Source organism: Tachypleus tridentatus, chromosome 12 (genome assembly GCF_004210375.1).
Source record: "Tachypleus tridentatus isolate NWPU-2018 chromosome 12, ASM421037v1, whole genome shotgun sequence".
Classification (NCBI taxonomy): Eukaryota; Metazoa; Arthropoda; class Merostomata; order Xiphosura; family Limulidae; genus Tachypleus; species Tachypleus tridentatus.
The window spans coordinates 40,858,945-40,880,757 of NC_134836.1; the positions used below are offsets into that span (position 1 = coordinate 40,858,945).

At 37.1% G+C, this 21,813-nt stretch overlaps 1 protein-coding gene across 1 annotated transcript in view; it reads right to left on the minus strand.

Annotated features, from left to right (window-relative positions):
- LOC143233096 (neuropilin and tolloid-like protein 1) overlaps nt 1–21,813 on the minus strand; it is a 180,524-nt gene that overhangs the window by 148,291 nt on the left and 10,420 nt on the right. The gene's annotated exons all lie outside the window — the stretch shown is intronic.

Below are 21,813 nucleotides of genomic sequence, written 5' to 3' on the forward strand. Positions count from 1 at the left end.
TGCCATCACATTATAACGCTCTCATGGCTGAAAGGGCGAGCACGTTTGGCGCGACGGAGATGTGAACCCGCGACCCTCAGATTACGAATCGCACGCCTTAACACGCTTGATAGCTTGTTTTATTGTTGGCCGAGATATTTTAAATTATTATGTTACGTGGTAAAAATAATGTCAATTCCAGTGTACCTAAGGACAACGAATTAATTTATTCTTTCAATAACGTTTGATACCACATTGACTGGTGGGTCTAACATTAGAAATAACTGTTTCAACAGAACTCTAAAACTGATGCCTAACTTTCTAATAAACGTGCTGTAAGATTTACTCATTAAACAATTTATAACAAATAAGTACTAAACTGGGTACAAATAGACACATGAACTCTCACTGTCTAACTTACTAACTGAGAATGAACCGAACACCTCATTAATTCACTGAATCTTGAATTTAACGTGTAATCTTACTTCCAAATACTACTTAAAACTTCTAAATTTTTAAACTTTTTCAAATTTCTAGGTATTTCGTCATCATGACATAATAACACGCTCTAGCAAACGAACATCTAAATTAAAATATTAGAAATATAGCTTAAACAATACTTTATTTTCTTACATTACTATTATAGTAATAAACTTATCTGTTAAATGCATTATTTCCTGAAATAGGGAATATTTTTAAGGATGTGAAAACAGCAAGACAAAATTGTATTAGAAATCTCATTCCGGCTGAAACGAAGGTACGCTTAAATCCTTCTGTATATCCTAGTTTTTCATGACCTAAAGAAAATTATAAAATAGTATAGAACAAAATGTTCAATTTCATCAATGCACTGGTAATCTCATGAAAAATGTATTTATTGCAGCTTACATTTGGCTCGGATTCTATTTCGCGCAAAACTACACAAGTGCTATCTGCGCTAGTCTTCCATAATTTAGCAGTGAAAGACAGCTAGTCATCACCATCCATCGCTAAATCTCGAGCTCTTCTTTTAACAACAAATAATGTGATTCACTATCACATTTCCTCACAGCTGAAAAGGGACGGGTTTGATTCAGTTTGTTTTTAATTTAACGCAAAGCTACACGAGGGCTATCTGTGCTAGTCGTCCCTAAGTTAGCAGTGTAAGACTAGAGGGAAAGCAGCTAGTCATCATCCCACCGCCAACCCTCGGGCTACTCTTTTACCAACGAATAATGCCTCCACGGCTGAAAGGGCGAGCATGTTTGGTCTGATGAGGATTCAAACCCACGACCCTCAGATTACGAGTCGAGCGTCCTAGCCACCTGGCCATGCGAGGCCCGATTTTTAGTTCAATTGTGAGAAAACACTAAGCATTACACTTCACAAGCAATTGTCTTACTTTTAGAAAACTTCGCATTTACTCCGTTTTAATAATATATCTTTATAAAAAAAAAGTCTTACACGATTATTTTTATGTATTTAATATATTTTAATAGAAATAAACAATTGAACAAAATACCAAATACACTGGATCGTTTATTAGTGGATACTAAACTCAGTGTCTATGTTGCTGGTATTAGTGTATTTTCTTTGTTAAGTCGAGATAATAACAAAATTCCTTTGTTCGGTTAGTGTTATCAATCTGCCAATTCAGTGATTTACAGTTTGCCACACGATGCCTCAGAAAGTGCTCTTGACTTTTGGGCTCTAGGTACACTATAAGATTGTAGGTTAAATCCCTCTACATAGTTGGGCAATGGTAACCATAGAGATAGCAGTAGGAGCTTTTGAATTAATTGATTTTCCTCTTGTCCATCAATTGAAGATTAGTACAGTTATGTGTAGATGGTCCTTTATATGACATTGCGCAAAACTCCTGAAACAAAATACTTTGCCAGGGAAAGGATGCAAATAAATATCATTTCCTAAGTAATAACACAAAAGAAATACCCTTATACTATAGTATTTCAGTTACTAAGTGAAAACACTAAGGTCATTTATATAAATAATAATACTAGGATATTCTTTGTTGCTAGGTGGTAATACAAAGACGTTTGCGATGCTATGACGAGACAACTAGAGTATTCCTGTTGCTCAGTGAAAATACTACGTTATTACTTTAAAGACAAGGATGTATATTATATAACATATATGTCCATAATTTCGGTCTTTTTTTCCTACTTAATGAATGTTTCACTACGATATTCACAAGTTGACTATCTAGAGGGTTTTAATTTCAATTCACAGTATCGTTTCAGGTTTTAGTTCGCCAAAATGAATCCACAGTATCTTATAGAATGATAAAAGGCAATGGTTGCCAGCCATTAGTGAGAGTCCCTCTGAGCGTACGCAATAACCTTTGAAAAACACTGAAAAGAAAATAAACCCTTCGCCTCATAATTGGAAGGTAGTCTCGCTGAGTTACCATTAGTCAACACTCAATGTTCATTTACTGTTGACTCGTCCTTGATTTATTTAGTTGATTTACTTTTTATTAACATAAACCTCTACTTAGTTGTCGTTTTCATTTCTATAAATTACACATATAAAACATATTTTATTGATTGAAAAGTTTAACTAGGGTATATAAATATTGGCGATTACTTATCTAAGCTTATAATAGTGATTTTGGTGATTGCTAATTGCATAAAATGTAATTCACACACACAGCTGAATGTTTACCTTTAAAGAAATCCCTGGACCGGGAACACGAAAATTCATTCGTCTCTTTTTATCTTCTCTGCTTGTTATAAAAAAGTACAAAAGAGTATACAACGATTTATCCATATCTCGCGTTCTTCAGTTTCTTTAAGTGTTCTAGCTTTCAGATTATCGACTTGTTTTAATATTGTTCTTGGCCGGTGGGGTCCAAATATTGCATCATACTAAGCATTTCTTTTATTTCTGTTTGTTACAAAAGTCAGTATAGATAACTAAGCAAGCAATTGAGGGAAATAATTTTCTGTGTAAAATCGCCCGGCATGGCCAGGTGGTTAAGACACTCGACTCCTAATTTGAGGGTCGCAGGTTCGAATCCCCGTCAGACCAAACATGCTTCCCTTTCAGCCGTGAAGGCGTTATACTGTGACGGTCAATTCCACTGTTCGTTGGTAAAAGAGTAGCCCAAGAGTTGGCGGTGGGTATTGATGACTAGCTGCCTTCCGTCTAGTTTTACACTACTAAATTAGGGACGGCTAGCACAGATAGCCCTCGTGTAGCTTTGCGCGAAATTCAAAAGAAACCAAACTAAACTGTATAAAATACATAGTAATTAGCGTAATTAATTGAAATATTGCTGGTGTTGTTTTTACGTTTTGTGTGGCATGAATAATATTACCGACCTTTGGGGGGCCTGGCATGGCCTAGCGCGTTAAGGCGTGTGCTTCGTCATCTGAGGGTCGCGGGTTCGCGCCCGAGTCGCGCCAAACATGCTCGCCCTCCCAGCCGTGGGGGCGTTATAATGTGACGGTCAATCCCACTTTTCGTTGGTAAAAGAGTAGCCCAAGAGTTGGCGTTGGGTGGTGATGACTAGCTGCCTTCCCTCTAGTCTTACACTGCTAAATTAGGGACGGCTAGCACAGATAGCCCTCGAGTAGCTTTGTGCGAAATTCCAAAACAAACAAACAAAACCGACCTTTGGCGCGAAATAGTTTTGAAAAAAAAAGAGTTTGAAAAGCTGGAGACATCCATAGGACACACGCGTTACTTAAGGAGTTAATATTAATACATCTCTGTTGCCTACAGAAATCGAGTAGCAATAAAAAACACATTAAACATATCAAAACTAAGTTGAGTATTCATCAATAAGGATACGTAACGAACTACATATGAAACTCATTTTGTTCTACCTCATTCTTAACTAACCTAAAACAATTTCTATATGTCCCGTATCATTGACTATTATGAACTTCCGACACAATATTCTTAACACATTATCAGTTTCTTTCTAAATTTATAAATGATTATTTATTTAACTGTTAATTTTTGCCCGTAGCTTATTTTTTGTAGACTAATACAAAGTTTATTTCCGGCGTTATTTTTATTTCAGCCACAGTTTCTATCAGAGTAACCTTACGACAATATTATCTTCCTTTTTTTCTTTTAACTAATTGAAATCATTTCAATATTTCTGATTCTTACCATAAGAAAACAGATTTTGCTATTATTATAGATCACAACTAAAAACTGAATCTAAACAAACTTTGTAAAATAATCAGTGGCGTAGCTAGGGTTTTCAGCATCCGGGGACTAAATCAGTTTTCGCGCCCCCTTCCCAGCTACGCCACTGAAAATAATTTCAGAAGAGCCTGAATGAACTCGATAAAACACAAAAGTAAAGCATTGTTAAGAAGTATTGGCCTAGTTTCTATGTTTTGACATTATTCATTAAATAAGATTAGAAATGTATCTTATGACGGCTAGTATGAGTATTAAAACTTTAATTGAAATAAAATACAGAAAAACGTTTCGACCTTCTTAAGTCATTTTCAGGTTAAGAAAGAGAGTTTGCATGTAACTATCTAACCGTTGCCTGGCATATGTCTTAGAGTGAGAGCGTAAACGGGTATGTGATCGTATGGGGCGTTGCGGTATATGTTAGGTTATTAATTAGTACAGGTGTATAGGTGTTTCTTTATATTTGTTTACTTTTGGTTTGAGTTGTTGTATAAGTAGGGCTACTTTGATTTTGCGTTTGTTTCCCTAGTTAGTACCTGCAAACACTCTTTGTTAATCTGAAGATGATCTAAGAAGGTCGAAACGTTGTTCTCTACTTTATTTCAGTAAAAGCTTTGATACCCATACCAGCCGTCTTGAGATACATTTTTACTTCAAGTGAGTTTTTCGTTATCTCGTAAATAAGATTAGGCTTAAAGGAATATAACGAATTAATTCGTTCTTTATACGGTTTTTTTTAATAAATAATAATTGAACTGTTTAGTTATTATACTTATTTATTATAACCTTACTTCTTAAAACTTAATAATATTATCTGTAAAGAATAAGCATTTTAACCTAACCCTCATAAACAATCATTTTATTGCCAAATATGGTATTCGGACTTAACGAACACAGTAGCCTCACTTTTGAAAGTAACAGTCTTATTAATTATTAATAATAATGTTTCCATTATAAACAGTGATATTAAATCTCTAAATATAGTCATCTTGATTATTAAAACACAAATCTAGTTCTTTTATGATTAACAGTGACGTTTATCCTATTATTATTAAGTTTACTTCAAAGTATATAGCAATTTATACTCACTATAATTGTAATACTACAGCTTATTATGCAAAAATAGGTCAATGATATTTATGTTTGATATCACAAATAAGAAAAAAAGAATTTTGTTGTAGTAGCTCAACGATATTTTACTGCACAAGTTGAGATAGTTTCATATCAATATTTTCCATCTATGTCAGAATATTGAAAATGATTTGTTGTTCGAAAAGTAATGGCCCAATATTTCCATGACTCGAGGTATTTAACTAAAAAACATTGAGAGTTATTTGTTTCTTTAGTTAAGCGTCGTCTAAAGGCAAAAACTAATATATCAGATTTTCGTAATCTTTAGTAATCAATATTTCATTTGTTTATGTTTATTATTCTCCAATATTTTAGTAGTCTGTAAGAAATCAACAAGAAGTAAGAGCTGTGATATTTCAAAAGGTATTCCGTTTCGATATAGAAAATAAAAATCGCCATTTGAATGTCGTGCTGACCCGGCATGGCCAAGCGCGTAAGGCGCGCGACTCGTAATCCGAGGGTCGCGGGTTCGCGCCCGCGTCGCGCTAAACATACTCGCCCTCCCAGCCGTGGGAGCGTTATAATGTGACGGTCAATCCCACTTTTCGTTGGTAAAAGAGTAGCCCAAGAGTTAGCGGTGGGTGGTGATGACTAGCTGCCTTCCCTCTAGTCTTACACTGCTAAATTAGGGACGGCTAGCACAGATAGCCCTCGAGTAGCTTTGTGCGAAATTCCAAAAAACAAAACAAACAAACAAACTGAATGTCGTGCTAAAATAATGTAACATCCCAAAGTTAATTAGTTTTCCAAAAGTAAAGTACAATAATAGTTTAATCTTAAAATTACCGATGGTGATTCATATCATCTTCTAAAAGATAAACTGTTTAAGGTCAAAGTTATTTTGGCTCCACTACTTTGTTATATATAGACTCTCGAATAACAAACCAGTCAAAATATTTCCAGTACACATTTAATATATTCAATTGCTAGAGTATTCCCTAAGCGTTATCTTAGCCTGGTTTATAGATGCGGATTAACATTAAAAAAGAAAACTAACCTCAAATTTCGTTATTACATTATCATATAAGATAGACTAGGGGCGCTATGATATTTTAAACATGCACTATATTCCCTTTTATTTACATATCGGATAAGGTTATAAGCAAATGTATTGGAATAATAGAAAACTTCGCTGTGTATAGGAAATGTTTCATAAAGCTAAATACAAGGTAAAGTAATTTGAGCTCTCTTCAATCTCAGCACTGTACTTTAATTAGGTAGACACACTTAAAGAGAAAATTGAATAAAGTTCAGTTTATTTAAGAACAAACCTAAATTGGACTGTGTCCATCACAGGGAATCGAGATTCAGATTTTAGCGTTGTAAGTCCGTAAACTTACCCGAAAACTACTACTAGGGTATCATCTGTGTGACAAAAGATGTATAGGAATTTTGTTTTGATCTTTGAGGCTGTTTGTTTGTTTGTTTTAGAACTTCGCGCAAAGCTACACGAGGGCTATCTGCGCTAGCCGTCCCTAATTTCGCAGTGTAAGACTAGAGGGAAGGCAACTAGTCATCACTACCCACCGCCAACTTTTGGGCTACTTTTTTACCAACGAATACGGGGATTGACCGTAACATTGTAACGTCCTCACAGCTAAAAGGGGCGAGCATATTTGGTGCGACGGGAATTCGAACCTGCGACCCTCAGATTACGAGTCGAACGCCTTAACCCACCTGGCTATTCCGGGCCTCTTTGTGGCTGAAAACACAGTCACTAAAAGTTATGTTTTTCTAGCATTTTCGTTTCGCTATTGCCTTTTGTGAATTAAAATATGAAACAAACCAAGAGTACTACGTGATAAAAACTGTGGTTTGATACAAAGTTTCGCTAATTTTACTCCTGGCACCATCAGTTAATAAAAGTATGAGAAAGATGAATAGATAACGCTGCTCTTACTTTACCTTTCTTATCCTCTTGTTGCCTTATGACGTCAAGTCAACAATGAGAAAAAGTGGTGTCTTGTGAGCGCTCAGTAGACTATTCCGTACAGCCAAATTTTCATTCATATTTTGGTTTCTATTATGACCTAATTTCAAACTTTATAAATCAGGGAAGTCTTATGAAACTGGAACTGTGGACCTGAACATTATTTACGTGCTTGCCAGGTAAATGGGTTCATCAGAGTACGTTCGATCTGCAGCCCGACACGCTAACCATTAGAACATGACGGGGGGCCCAAACTTTGTGGGAGTGGGGAAAAAAGAAGAGGTGAAGAGCTAAATCTTGGATGTGGAAATGATTCATAGTGTTTGTGTTGATTATTTTTAAACCAAAAATAAAATTAATTCTGAAAATATATCTGAGCATACGTATTTGTCTGCCTGAAACATTCAGGATAATACTAACACTGAGATTGGCTAAAACGAATATATAAGAAAGTTATTAAAACTGAGATTGGCTAAAACGAATATATAAAAAAGTTATTAAAACTGAGATTGGCTGAATTAAATATAGGTTACTAAAAGTGAACGTTTTTATGTTTCTCGAAATGTACCAATAAGAAACAGTCGCAAAACTCATTGTAGGAACTATTTCGGTCACACAAGAATCTCACTTCAAGGAAATATTCAATTAACTAACTCTCATTACTCGTCCGTACCACATGAGTTACCAAACATTGTTTATTCTTCTGTTTAATTGGGTGTAGAATCTAATTTCGATTTATTTATTTATTTTTATTTGGTTTAATCTGAGCCATCGTCTGACAATATATTTCGATTTATCGCCTTCTGCCTGTTTCTGAACAAACCAGAGATATAGAATGTTTTCCTGTTTTCTCTATTTTGTCTTTTCTTGAGCAGTTTGCAGCCAAAGAGTTAAAGAAACTTGAAACAGCGTATTATAGATGAAACTGAGAATTCATTTTTTCGTTTTTTTTTATTGTTGTATTTATACTGGCATCTTCCAGGATAATTTATTACTCCAGATTACAAACCTAAAGATATATTATATTGTCTAAGGATACCAACAATAAATGAAGGAAAGCTTAAGATAAATTTAACTCATGACTCTGGAGACGAACTCTTGCTAGTCATTCAAATGACCTTCAGAAATTTTGTTCAAGTAGTTTCAATCGAAATTCTATATCAGGACAAAGTCATGTCCCATTGCATCAAAAAAAGGTTATGAAACTGGATCCAACATCCCATCGCTATATCATCAACCACCAAAACAACAATAAGATTTACACCCCTGATCATACGTAATTTTAGTCATTCAAAATGAATTTTTACCGACATCATTATATTTGTTGAATAAATCGTTAACTTCTGGTTCTGAAGACGCACATTTCTGTTTGATTTGTGAATAGAATTTATGTCAATTACGGTGGTCTTAAGAAAATTGTCAGTGTGTGTGTGGCTTTATATAGTCCGTTACCTGTGAAGCTAAAACCGGCGTTATGAATCTTTAAACTGGAATTATGGCGTCCAAATCTCATACCTTTTCTTACTAATAACCATATTAGTTGCAGTTCTAAAGCTTATTCAGTGTCTATAAGCAGTGAGATGGCAATTCTTAATGAACATATTGTGCACCTTGTCGTCATTACGTGTCATAATGGACATTCCATGAATATGTCTTCCCTACACAGTGGAAAGAGTAGTTTTGTGTGGCAGTTTGTCCACATATTTTTCACTATGAATCAGGATACACTAAAATTAGCAAACACGTATCTGGCTTTTAAAACTAGAATGGCTCTGACTTTTTGTACTTTCATCAGCGAACCTCACCCATCAGTAGTAGGCATATTTATATAGTAACGAAAATTGAAATGTTTGCCAAAAAACAACAAATACTCAACACTGAAACGTAACTGTCAGAGCAAGTGGCACATACAAAATAAGCCATATAGCTCTATATTTTCATAATAGAACACATGAAGCATGTACTTAACTAGTAGCGCGTACAAAATGAGTCATGTAGCCCCGTATTCTGATAACAGAACACATGAAACGTGTGTCTAACAAACACACACACACTGATTTTCTAAAATCCGTCATCAAGTTTAAGTTAACATTATACCAAGTATCTGTCCATTCAATATTTCTGGTAAAACTCCACAAGCTCCATTGTCAGTTTCAGACTCTAGAAACGAATTTCTAACACGTAATAATACGAAATCACAAAACTAAAAAAGGAACCAAAAAAAGAGGTAAATTAACATCTTATAGTGGCGTGCAGAAATTAAGATACAACTGTTATAAAATATAATGAAATTATTTGTTTTATTTTTGTTAAGTTAAAAAAAAAACAAAGGATTAAATTGAAATAGGCAAGACCCTGTACATTTCGAACTGTGAGTTTATTGGTCTTTTATGGCTTCGAACAGCTCGACCTATGACTCTCGTGAGGACGTTTTTCCAGGATTATATTAACTGTAATCAAATTGGTGGCGTCTAATCAAAAAGTGCGAACACACTTATTCCCAGAGCTTGTAGGAATATGCAAATAACTAAGTACTGTTTCTACAAAGATAACCAGAGAAAATAAATATACTCAGCGTAAAAAAGAAACATAAGCATATTAGTTACTAAACTCAGCTTTTAATGTTTTGTGACACTTAACAGCTTGAAAATATTCATGTATTGTATATTTGTCTATAAAGATATATTTATACTGATTGGTTACCTTATTAGTTTCTCTTCTCAACACAAATACATTTGTAAAATAATTCATGTACTTTGTATTTTAAAGACAGCAGGTATGGGTATTAAAACTTTAATTAAAATAAAGTACATAACAACGTTTCGACCTTCTTAGGTCATCTTCAGCTTAAGAAATAGGGTTTGAAGCTGACCGTTGCCAGGCACAATGTCAATAGAAGAAATGACATTTCTTTTATCTAACAGTGCCGAAACGAAAAACTAATTGCTACTTTTGTGAAAGTAAAAAGTATCCAATACTTTTAATTAGAACTTATAGAAGAAACTATTAAAAGGTATGTTAAACTCAAAATACAAAGAACTTAATGACTTGTTAAACAAAACAATTACTGTGGACCATCAACTGGCCTGCTGCATTCAACCAGAAATTTATGGACTCGTACAACGCGACATCAGTCTAATCATCAGTAAGAATGGTATGGAAAAGAAGATCCGCCACAACAACAAATTGGATCAGCTAAGGTTGCAACAACAAAAAAGACGCCAACACGACGAATCGTCTACCAATCTCATAATTCACAGATCCAACGGGAAATTAAGGACTGTAACGACACATCTGCTCAACAAAGGACTCAGCTTCACGGTAAAACTAAGGAGTCTTCTATCATCGAAATGAAAGCCTGTCCGGAAAACTTAGCTAGAAGACAAGAGATCCGTTCTACACAAACCGAAAACACCAACAAAACAAGTGAAAACAACCACTGGAAAGAATAAAACTTCGACAACAGTTTCATCAATAATCAACAACCTATCTTTCCGAGTAGAACTGAAAACATAGATTTTCCCGAAACACCCCAAAATAGTACCAAAGAATTCTCACACAAAACCATCGACATTATTTCACAGAAAATAAAAACTAGAAACCTTACACAGAAAAAATATTGATTCTATAAACAATCTAAAACAGGACAACAACATTAACATTATAAAAGTAGATGGAGGCAATGCAATAGTAATAATGAACACAAATGAGTAAATTCAAAAAAATGAGCATAATCTTATCATATACAAAACCTTTAAGCCAGTACACATAAATCTAACAAATATTTATTCCTACCTATGCACACCACAACTATACAGTACCCCAAAACTTCACAAATCTGATTGTCCACTACGACCCATAATGTCGACCTATTAACCATTCAACTATAACCTCGGTAAATACATCGCATGGATATTTTCTAAATGTGTAACATCAGCCGGCTTCCTTTTCAAAGACTTTTAACTTTAAATCTATTCTTGATCAACTAAACCATAAAGCCTTATAGCCAGTTTTGATGTAATCTCCCTCTTCACAGAAGTCCCAACTACCGAAGTCTAGCCAACATTTTCATGACACAGGTTGAATCTCAAACGCTCAATCCAGCCTTATACTCACTAAACGTATAGATATGTTGATAGTACAATTGATGGATTCACATCTTCAGAACACACCCTTTTTGAACCATGTTAATTCTATACACCCCAAAGTTATGTTCACCTGTGAACACAAGAAAACTAACCAAAATTCAAAACAGAAATCTGCACAAAAATCACCCAGACAGAACTGTACATTCCCTGGGATTCAGCACATGACACAAAACTAAAATTCAACACATTAAGAAACCAAATAAACACAGCCACAAAACTATGTTCACCTGAAAAATTAACGATGAAATCAACCAAGCAGAACCACTCTTCATCAACATCAACAAATTTCCTTCAAAAACCATTGAAAAAAATAATATACACACTTAGACCAACAAAACAGTCAACAACAAACAAACAATAATAAATTGAAAGAAACGATTAATCATTAAATCTTACAATGTTGCATACTATATTTTCGCGATATTAAGAATAAAATAACCAACATTTGGAAAAAATTTACAACAAAACATAACATTCCCGTAAACACTAATTTCATTCAAAAACCAGGTATGAAACTAAAATCCATACTATGTAAAAAAATACTTCGACAAACACAGCACCAACATCATTTACAAAATACAATGCAATAACTGTCACAACTTCCATGTTGGAGAAACAAGCAGAAAAATGGAAATCAATTTCAAAGAACACACACAAAAACACCTTCACACGTTTTTGAACACTGCAAATAAAATAAGCTCAATATAATCAAAGAAAACAGCAACAAACGGAAACAGAAGAGAAACAAATACAAACAAATGTGAAATCAAAGAAACCCTACTTATAAAAGGGTTCAAATCAAAATCAAACTAATATAAAGGAGCGTCTTTATATTAATTAATAACCTAACATCTAACTGCAACATCTCCTGTAATCTCGTACCCGTTCACACTCTTCCATAAGACATGCGCAGAGCAACGGTTACTTTCACATTCTCTTTACCAGCTTGAAGATGACCTAAGAAGGTCGAAATGTGTTCTGTACTTTATTTAATTAAAGTTTTAATTCCCATACCAGCTGTCTTTAGAATACATTTTCACTTCAAGCAGGTTTCTCGTCATCATTAATTCATTTGCTTTATAGACCGAGAATGATAGAGCTGATTATTGTTAGAGTTGTGTAAATGGAGATATTTATTTATATCATGGGTGATAAGTAAGCCAAATGATAAAAACCAGATATTTCTTGTTTTTCAAAGTGGTGTGTTAGTGGGTAGACGGCTAGCGAGGTATCATTTAAATTTTTTTTTTTTCATTGATAGACTATGGGGTTGTATAAAGATAACTGTAACCACAATCTATCATCATTCAACAACTATCGTTATGGAAACTATGCCCGCTTACCGCTGTATAGTATCAGACAAACCTGTGAAGTGTAACGAACACCAAGCAATGACTCAGTGGTGTCTATAATAATGGTTAGAATTCAACTATCTCCAACAATTCCATGCGAAGTAAATTGCAAAAAGTGTTAACTAGTAGCTGGCAACCAGCCTGAAAACCATTTACTTCGGCTTGAAGTAGGTTCAGTGGTGCTTAGAATAGAAATTGTAGACAACGAATAATTAGAAGTATGTAACGTGTTTTGATGAGTCGTATTCAAACCATAATCCTGCCTTTATTATTCCATCAGTACGAGTCGAGATAAAGATGTTGATGACCCTTGTTTGGCAAATAAAGGACTACATCACAATAGTATTGATAATAACTACCACTTTATTGGCCATATAATACGAATTTTCTGTGAAAAAGAATATAATAGCATCTCTATTGTACATCTTCTGTACCACATGACACTATTCATAAGGGTTTTTGCTCAATACCAGAGATCACCAAGTGATATGTGTATGTAAAATACGAACATATTTATATGTCATTTGCAATATAAAAGTTACTATGATATATATAATACCTTACACTGGCGAAATACAATATATTAATTTCTAGTCTTTATTACATCACTTCGTCATAAGACTGGTAGTATTTTTTAATAACTTATTTTTAACGGGTTATGTATACGGGTTTCCAGTAATAAAATAATACCCTTTCAGACCACTGAAATTTTATTTTATCATAATAAAAGGGAAAAAGCCATTTTCAAACTTTATTGCTAATCTTAATAATCAATCTCATTGGCCGAAATAACTAAAGAGAAATAATAGTTCTAGATTGACAGTTAACAAGAAATAAATCTAGAAATAACAGTCTGTTCGGAAGAATACAGAATCTTTACTAACTAATTTCTTTGGCTGACATGACTCTACTCAACCTCTAGGTAATAAAAAGTGTAACCCTCAAGAGGGAAAGACGTGTTAAAGATAGGAGAGGTTATACTTTCATCACAGCACTTTTGTGTGTGTGTGTGTAAGTTAGGAATGGCCAGCTACCAATATGTTTGTACTAAAATGTTATCCGTATTTTCATATCAGTCAACAAAATATCACCACTTATTTCTTGTTGTGAAACACAAAATACAACAATGTGCCAGGAAATTGGTTGAGTGAAGAAATAAACAAAAATGTTACCATTCAGTATATAATACTATAGGCAGACATAGAACCAAGGACGGTTTGTTTTATTTTGAATTTCGCGCAAAGCTACTCGAGGGCTATCTGCGCTAGCCGTACATAATTTAGCAGTGTAAGACTAGAGGGAAGGCAGCTAGTCATCACCGCCAACTCTTTTACCAACGAATAGTGTCATTGACTATCAGGTTGAAAGGACGAGCATGTTTGATGCGACGGGAATTCGAACGCCTTAACCCAACTGGCCATGCCGGGCGTCCAGGACAGATACATATCCCAGCGTATTGTGTAAAAGATCTTTGGAATAGATTAACAAAGATAATGTTTTAAAACAACATGGCCCCTCGGTGTGAATTCCTGTACGTGGTGAGGGGACCTCCCAGGGAAGGTTCTGTTTTGTCTGGTTACCTCCTCTGGGATCTAAACATCTACCCACGTGTTTGCCGTGCGTGGCGATCCGTGAAGGGAAGGAGAGGGTTCTGGTGGTTGAGGGGTCCAACCCTAACTCACCACTTTGGCCTTGAATTCCTGTAGACGGGCGGCCTTTGGGTGGCCCCCCTTGGGTCAATCGGCTGGTCCACTTGGGCTAGAGTCAACCAAGTACCAGTGTTAGAAGTTCTCAACGGGTGTTGTGGACATTGTGCCTGATGCTGGTGTTTGGGTATAATGCTCACGAAACCCTGGCGTTGCTGCATTGTCCTTGCATAACATTGTAGTGCGTCTCCTCGTAGGGCTCCATGGTGGGTGGGGTCAGTGGGTACCGAAATTTTTCTTTTTTCCCATGGTTCCTCCAAAAATTTTAAATAAAATAGTGAAAAAACAGTCAATAGGTAAACGACCACGTCTAGATGACTCTGAGCAGCAATCTTCAACATCTGTAACACACGTACCTCATTTTCTTATATTACATTCTCTTTCAGAAAAACCTTTAGGGCAATTGTCCCCCCTTTTTTATTCAGAAGGGACGAGAGGGTCTTGCTGGCTCTCCAAAGTCAGTAAAGAAGCTTCGATCTGGAGACATATTAATTGAAACATCTACAATCCAACACAGTGAATTCCTCTTGAATTAAATGGCAATTGGGGATATACCTATTGAGGTTACCCCTCATGCTACCTTGCATTCATCACGAGGAATTATTGTTGAGAGGGATTTGAAGAACGTCCACGAGTCAGAGATTCTTGCTGGTCTCTCCACTCAAGGAGTTTCTGCAGTGAGGCGCATCTCCACTGGTAAAGATGGAGTTACACTGCCAACAGATACTCTTCTTTTGACATTTACATCATCATGTGAATCTGCCACCATCAAGGCAGGTTATCTAATTTGCAGGGTTCGGCCATACATTCCAAACCCTCTCCGATGTTTTTTTCCAATGTCAGAGGTTCGGCCACTCGAAGACATCATGTCGTGGTTCCCTGACATGTGCTCGTTGTGGTGGCAAGGACCACGATGCCTATGAATGTGACATGGATCCACACTGCGTCAACTGCAATGGTTCTCACCCTTCCTACTTTCGTTCTTGCCCAAAATGGTTGGAGGAGAATGAGGTGCAGCGCTTGAAAACGACTCATAACATTAGTTATCCTGAGGCTCGGAAATTGCTGCCCGCCACTCCATCTCGGACATATGCTGCTGCACCTCGTTCCACAACTACACTGGGAGTGCAGACAGATCTCTCTGTGCCTCCAAGAGAATCATTTTCAAAACAAATGAAAAGCCTTTTGACCTCCATGGATAAAAAGGTTGATGAATCGACTTCCACACCCATCTCTGTTCCTCCCATACATTCCAACAAACCTCGAGATCCACATCCTTCAGTTTCAAATACAGGCATTTCTTCTGATACATCTTTTTCTCCCACCCCAAGAGGCAAAACAATCATTCGTTTGCGTTCTCAGTCACTGGAATCCCCTTCCAATAACAAATACCTGCCCAATCTACCCAGGGCAGGATCCATGGAGGTTGATAGACCTCCTCCGACTGAGGACAGTAAGGAAAAAAGACGTGGTCGTAAACAGAAGGGTTCTCCAGCCACTTCGCCTACCCGTCATTAAACATGGCCACCTTGATACAATGGAACTGTCGAGGTGTATGTTCTAATCTGGATGATATCAAAACACTGATTGCTTCCTACCATCCTGTATGTCTTTCCTTACAAGAAACATTTCTAAAACCTGTTGATACAGTCACCATTCGGCAGTTTTCTCTGTACAGAAATGACAGGCTGTGTAATGGACGAGTACATGGAGGGGTGGCACTATTGGTTGATCAGCATGTGCCCACCCTGTCTTTGTCATTCAACTCACCCTTTGAGGCCGTAGCCATCCGTGTTTCCTTGAGTCATACCATCACTGTTTGTTCCCTCTACCTGTCCCCTGGAGAGACATATGGTCAATCAGACCTTGATGCTCTCGTTGAACAGTTGCCGTCTCCCTTTCTACTCCTGGGGGACTTTAATGGACAACATCCCCTCTGGGGAAGTGCTGTTATTGATGGGAGGGGTCGCTCTGTAGAGCGTATGCTTTCTGATCACAACCTTTCTCTTTTTAGTACTGGTTCTTCCACTTATTTTCGTGCAACTAGTCAGTCCTTTACTGCTATTGATCTTTCAGTTTGCTCCCCTTCATTATTCTCCCATTTTTCATGGAGGGTTGACAATAATCCACTAGGCAGTGATCATTTTCCTATACTTTTGAGAGAGACTGGCCGTGGTCGATGCCACCCTACCCGCGTGCCCCAGTGGAAGCTGGATCAGGCAGACTGGTCCACTTTCACTGCTCTCGCAGAACGTGATCCTGCGATCGTGAATCAGCCATCAATAGACGACTCTGTGGCAGCGGTAACTGGCTGTATTATACAAGCAGCTGCTCAGTGTATTCCTAAAACCTCGACACGTTTTTCACGATATCCTCGTCCGTGGTGGAATCCTGCTTGCCACTTAGCACGGAAGGTTCAAAACCGGGCCTGGGAAACTTTTCGTAGATACCCCACACTTTTGAACCGCGTCGCTTTCCAACGGGCCCGTGCACATGCTAGATGGGTAAGATGTCAAAGCCAGAAGGAATCTTGGATTAAGTTCACAACTAGCATATCTTCTACCACACCTAATCAGTGCTGGATTCGAAAGGTCAGTGGGCACTACAATTCTGTCTCCCTCTCTATCTTACTCTCTGATGGCCAAGAGGTAGCTAATGTCCAGAGCATCGCTGATACTCTAGGTGAAAGCTTTTGCCGGGTATCCAGCACTTCTGCTTGTTCCTACACCTTCTTAGCCGTCAAGACTCGGGCAGAGCGTTCACCTCTTTCCTTTCGAATTGACTGTCTTTTTTACTATAATTGTCCCTTTACACTGGTGGAACTGAAAATGGACCTTCATCAGTCTGGCAGTACATCTGTTGGACCTGATGATGTACACTATGACATGCTGCACCATCTATCTCCTGCTTCTCTTGATGTCCTTCGAGTTGTCTTTAACCAGATCTGGCAGGAGAATGTTTTTCCTGATGCCTGGCGCCAGGCTATTATTTTACCTTTCTCTAAGCCAAGGAAAGATCCCAAGTTTCCTTCAAACTACCGTCCAATTGCTTTGACGAGCTGTCTCCGTAAGACCTTAGAAAGGATGGTTAATGCTCGTCTTGTTTGGTTCCTCGAATCAAACAACCTCCTCTCGCCCACCCACCCACCCAGTGTGGGTTCTGACAACAGCACTCCACCACAGACCACCTAATTCGACTTGAAACATCAATCAGAGAAGCCTTTCTCAAATGCCAACATCTTGTGTCAATATTCTTTGACATTGAGAAGGCTTATGACACAACATGGAGGTATGGCATTTTGCGAGACCTCCATATGTATGGGTTACGTGGCCATTTACCCATGTTTATTGAAAATTTTTTAATAGACAGGAGATTCCAAGTTCGTGTGGGTTCGACACTTTCCCGTTCTTTTGTACAGGAACTTGGAGTCCCTCAGGGTTGTGTTTTGAGTGTCACACTTTTCAGTATAAAGATAAATGCCATCACTGAACAACTCCCTCTCACTGTTGCGAATTGGCTGTATGTCGACGACTTTCACATCTCGTGTCAGTCGTCGAATATGAGATATATTGAGTGGCAACTACAAACTGCCCTCAGTCGTGTACTGAAGTGGACTATGGCAAACGGCTTTAATTTTTCTCTCTCTAAAACCGTTTGCATGCACCTTTGCCGCCAACGAGGTATTCACCCTGAACTTCATATCGGTGAAGTTTCGCTGCCAGTGGTTCCTGAGACCAAGTTTTTTGGGGCTTATCTTTGACCGTAAGCTGACCTTTATACCACACTTAAAGCAGCTACGGGTCAAATGCACAAGAGCACTGAACATCCTCCGTGTCCTCTCTACTGCCAGTTGGAGAGCAGATCGATGTTCTGTGTTAAAGATATATCGTGCTCTTATTCGATCAAAACTCGACTATGGATCAATGGTCTATGGCTCTGCCAGACCCTCGGCCTTAAAGATGCTGGACCCCATTTATCACCAAGGACTTTGACTCTGCACTGAGGTTTTTCGCACCTCTCCAGTTCAAAGCTTATACGTTGAATCTCATGAACCTTCTCTGCACCTTTGCCGTTTGCAACTATCTTTACTATATTCTTTGAAACTTCGTTCCTTACCAAAGCATCCCACCTGGGGATGTGTTTTCCTTCCTCAGTGGGCTGTACGTTTTCAGAGCAGACGATCTGCCATTGCTCCTTTTGGCCTTCGCATCCAGGCACAGTTGGGTGAATTGGGTCTGTCCTTGGATAACATTGCAGAATCCACAGGTCAGCCCATCCCACCATGGCTTATTACAGCCCCCAAATGTGACTTTTCTTTCAGTCATCTGAAAAAGGCAGATATTCCAGATTGGAAGTACCGTCTTTTATTTAATGAACATCTTTCAAACAATCATTTCATTCCAATTTATACAGATGGTTCCAAATCAGGTAATTCAGTGGGCTCTGCCATGGTTTGCTGCGGTTCAGTGGTTGCGTGCAGAATCCCCCTCTACAGCTTCTGTGTTCACTGCTGAACTGTATGCCATATCTCTTGCCCTGGATCATATTGAAGCTGAGCAGTACTCCAACTGCACTATTTATACTGACTCGCTTAGTTCTCTACTAGCCCTGGAATCGCTACACGTTGGCTCACACCCTGTTCTCGTTGATATTTAAAACCGACTGGCCCATTTCTCATTAACAGTTACTTCTATCCAGTTTTTCTGGATACCAGGCCATGTTGGTATTCGCAGGAACGAGCTTGCAGACACAGCAGCTAAATCTATCTGCTCTGACACTATCACCACTGTGCCTATTCCGTAAATGGACTATGGTTCTGTATTCAAGGCTCGGCTCCGTGCCAGCTGGCAGTCCACTTGGAGTGAGCAACGCGACAACAAACTTTTCTAAATAAAACCCTTTATTGGGATTTGGCCATTTAGCTTCCGTAAGGTTCGGAAGGAGGAAATTGTTCTAACTAGACTACGCATTGGTCACAGTTTTTTAACTCATCGTTTTCTTTTATCTGGAATTGTTGCACCAGTGTGTAGTTTGTGTAACACTCAAATCACTGTAAGCCACATTTTACTTTCTTTCCACCGTTACGACTCTCAACGACGGCACTATTTTAAACATGTTTTTTCCCAGTGTTTATCTGTCACATTGGACTGTGTTATTGGTGATGGTGACACTGTCCACCTTGATGAAGTTTTTAGTTTTTTAATGGCCATTAATCTTTTTAATTTCATTTAAGTGTTAGATATTTATTCATTACACCTTTTTAATTGTGGTTCCCTTTTCAAAGTTTCAATTTCTCTAGTTCAATTTGAAATTGGAAAATGGCCAGAACATTAAATAACTCGACACCAGGACTGGAAAGGCCAACTTCAGGTGACTAACGCTGCTCTTTGAACTACCGTTTGTTAGTCGACCTGGCGAGTTATTATTCCAATTTTGCTGCATGTCTTTTAAACTTTTATTACTTTACCCTTTGGTACTGGCCATAATGACACATAACCCGGAACCAGGACTGGAAAGACCAACTTCAGGTGACTGACGATGGTTCTAGTACTTGTCTTTTAGTCTTCCTGGCGGGTTATGATCATTACCATTCTGCTACAGGAAGTCCTTTATAACTTTATAGACTGGATGTCAACATCGGTTTTATGCAATTTTCTGTTTTTAATTGCTGTTTTGTGTCTACCTTCGTTTACTTTTACAAATTTTTGCTACATTTACTTTACTTTTAGCAGATAGCCTAGCTGCTTTGTGCCATAAAACACTAAATCAATCAATCAAGACAGCATGGGACCTACTCGGCTGTCCTACCCTCTAAATTAAACTACAAATAAGTAAAAACAAAGATTGTAAGAGCGCAAAGATTAGTAATGTGTTATTGAGAATGAGATTCACTATTTACCATACCACATCTATAGCAATTTATTACTATTAATAATAGTCGTACTGTAGTTTAATTGGAAATAAAAATCTGATATAATCTCCAAGAAACACTCTGAGCATTAAATCTCGGGAAAAATACAAGCACTTTGTGGGAGGTACATTAAATCTCGGGAAGAATACAAGCACTTTGTGGGAGGTACATTAAATCTCGGGAAGAATACAAGCACTTTGTGGGGGTGCATTAAATCTCGGGAAGAATGCAAGCACTCTGTAGGGGTACACTAAATCTCGGGAAGAATACAAGCACTTTGTGGGGGGTACACTAATTTGCGTTGGTACTTCAGGAAATATTAAAGTCTCAATTTGTGTCGTTATCACAAATATATATTTCTATGTTTCCCACAAAGAGCTTGCCACACAATAAAAACAGGCGTCATCTGAATTTTTCTTAAAACTAAACTCTTCATATTATGTCCATTCTGTAATGGCATGTTTAACAGAAGATATTAATTTTACCGATCTTACCCCTATTTTTTACCACTATTATACTTGAAAATGTGAAATTTAAAGCAGTCATTTTTTTATTATTTTTAGTTGTTGTACTGCACGTGCACCCCAACAAAGGAAAATTTATTTCGTAGACTGTAACTTTGTACATTATAATAACAGGACGAAACATAATTTGGAAATCCCTGCCATTTCATACTATAATGAACGAAAATAAATGCGACCAAACTAAGAATTATCAAACCTTTTTTGTTGTTGTTTTTTTGCAAATTTCATTTATTGACTTTTCTATAATGCGTGAAGAAAACGACCAGCCAACCAAACACCATGACGACAACAGTAACAATCATTAACAGTTTTGAGCCGTGCGCTAATGCTTCAGAGAAAGGAGTTACAAGCAACTAGTAAAATAAATTGTGCCGAAAATAACTAAAAACAAATTCTACAAATATTAGGAAGTAAAATATTGTCTAAACACACTAAATAGAATATTGTTTTACATAATTAAATGATGTAAACAATGGTATTTTTAATCATTAATAAAAAAGATAATAAGAAAGGGCAGTTTGACTTAACTTTGAATAATAAGTAATTTACAATGCTTCTTATGGAATAGACGAGTCTGGAAAATAGGTTCAGTATAATTCAGTGTGATCGCGTTGGATACATAACTAAATATGTGCCTACGTATATTTGTGATGAGAAAAACACTGAGGTATTAAAAGCACATTTTTCTGAAAGAAACCTTTTTTAAATAATTTCGTATTTATATTTATTTTCTTTCATTATTGTGTAGCCTAAGAAACGGGAGTCTGTGAAGTGAACTCCTCTTGTTTTCTGTATGTTAACTTATTGTACAAGAAAGTGACAGAGCAAGCGCAATTCTTAAAAGAACAGAGGGTTTTCTACGTCATATCCTATTCATATTTTATTTCCTTTATTAATGTGTGACGAAGGAAACCCGCCTTACACACAAGTTAAAGAAACGAGTTTTCTAAACCATGCCTATGTCATGTCTAAAC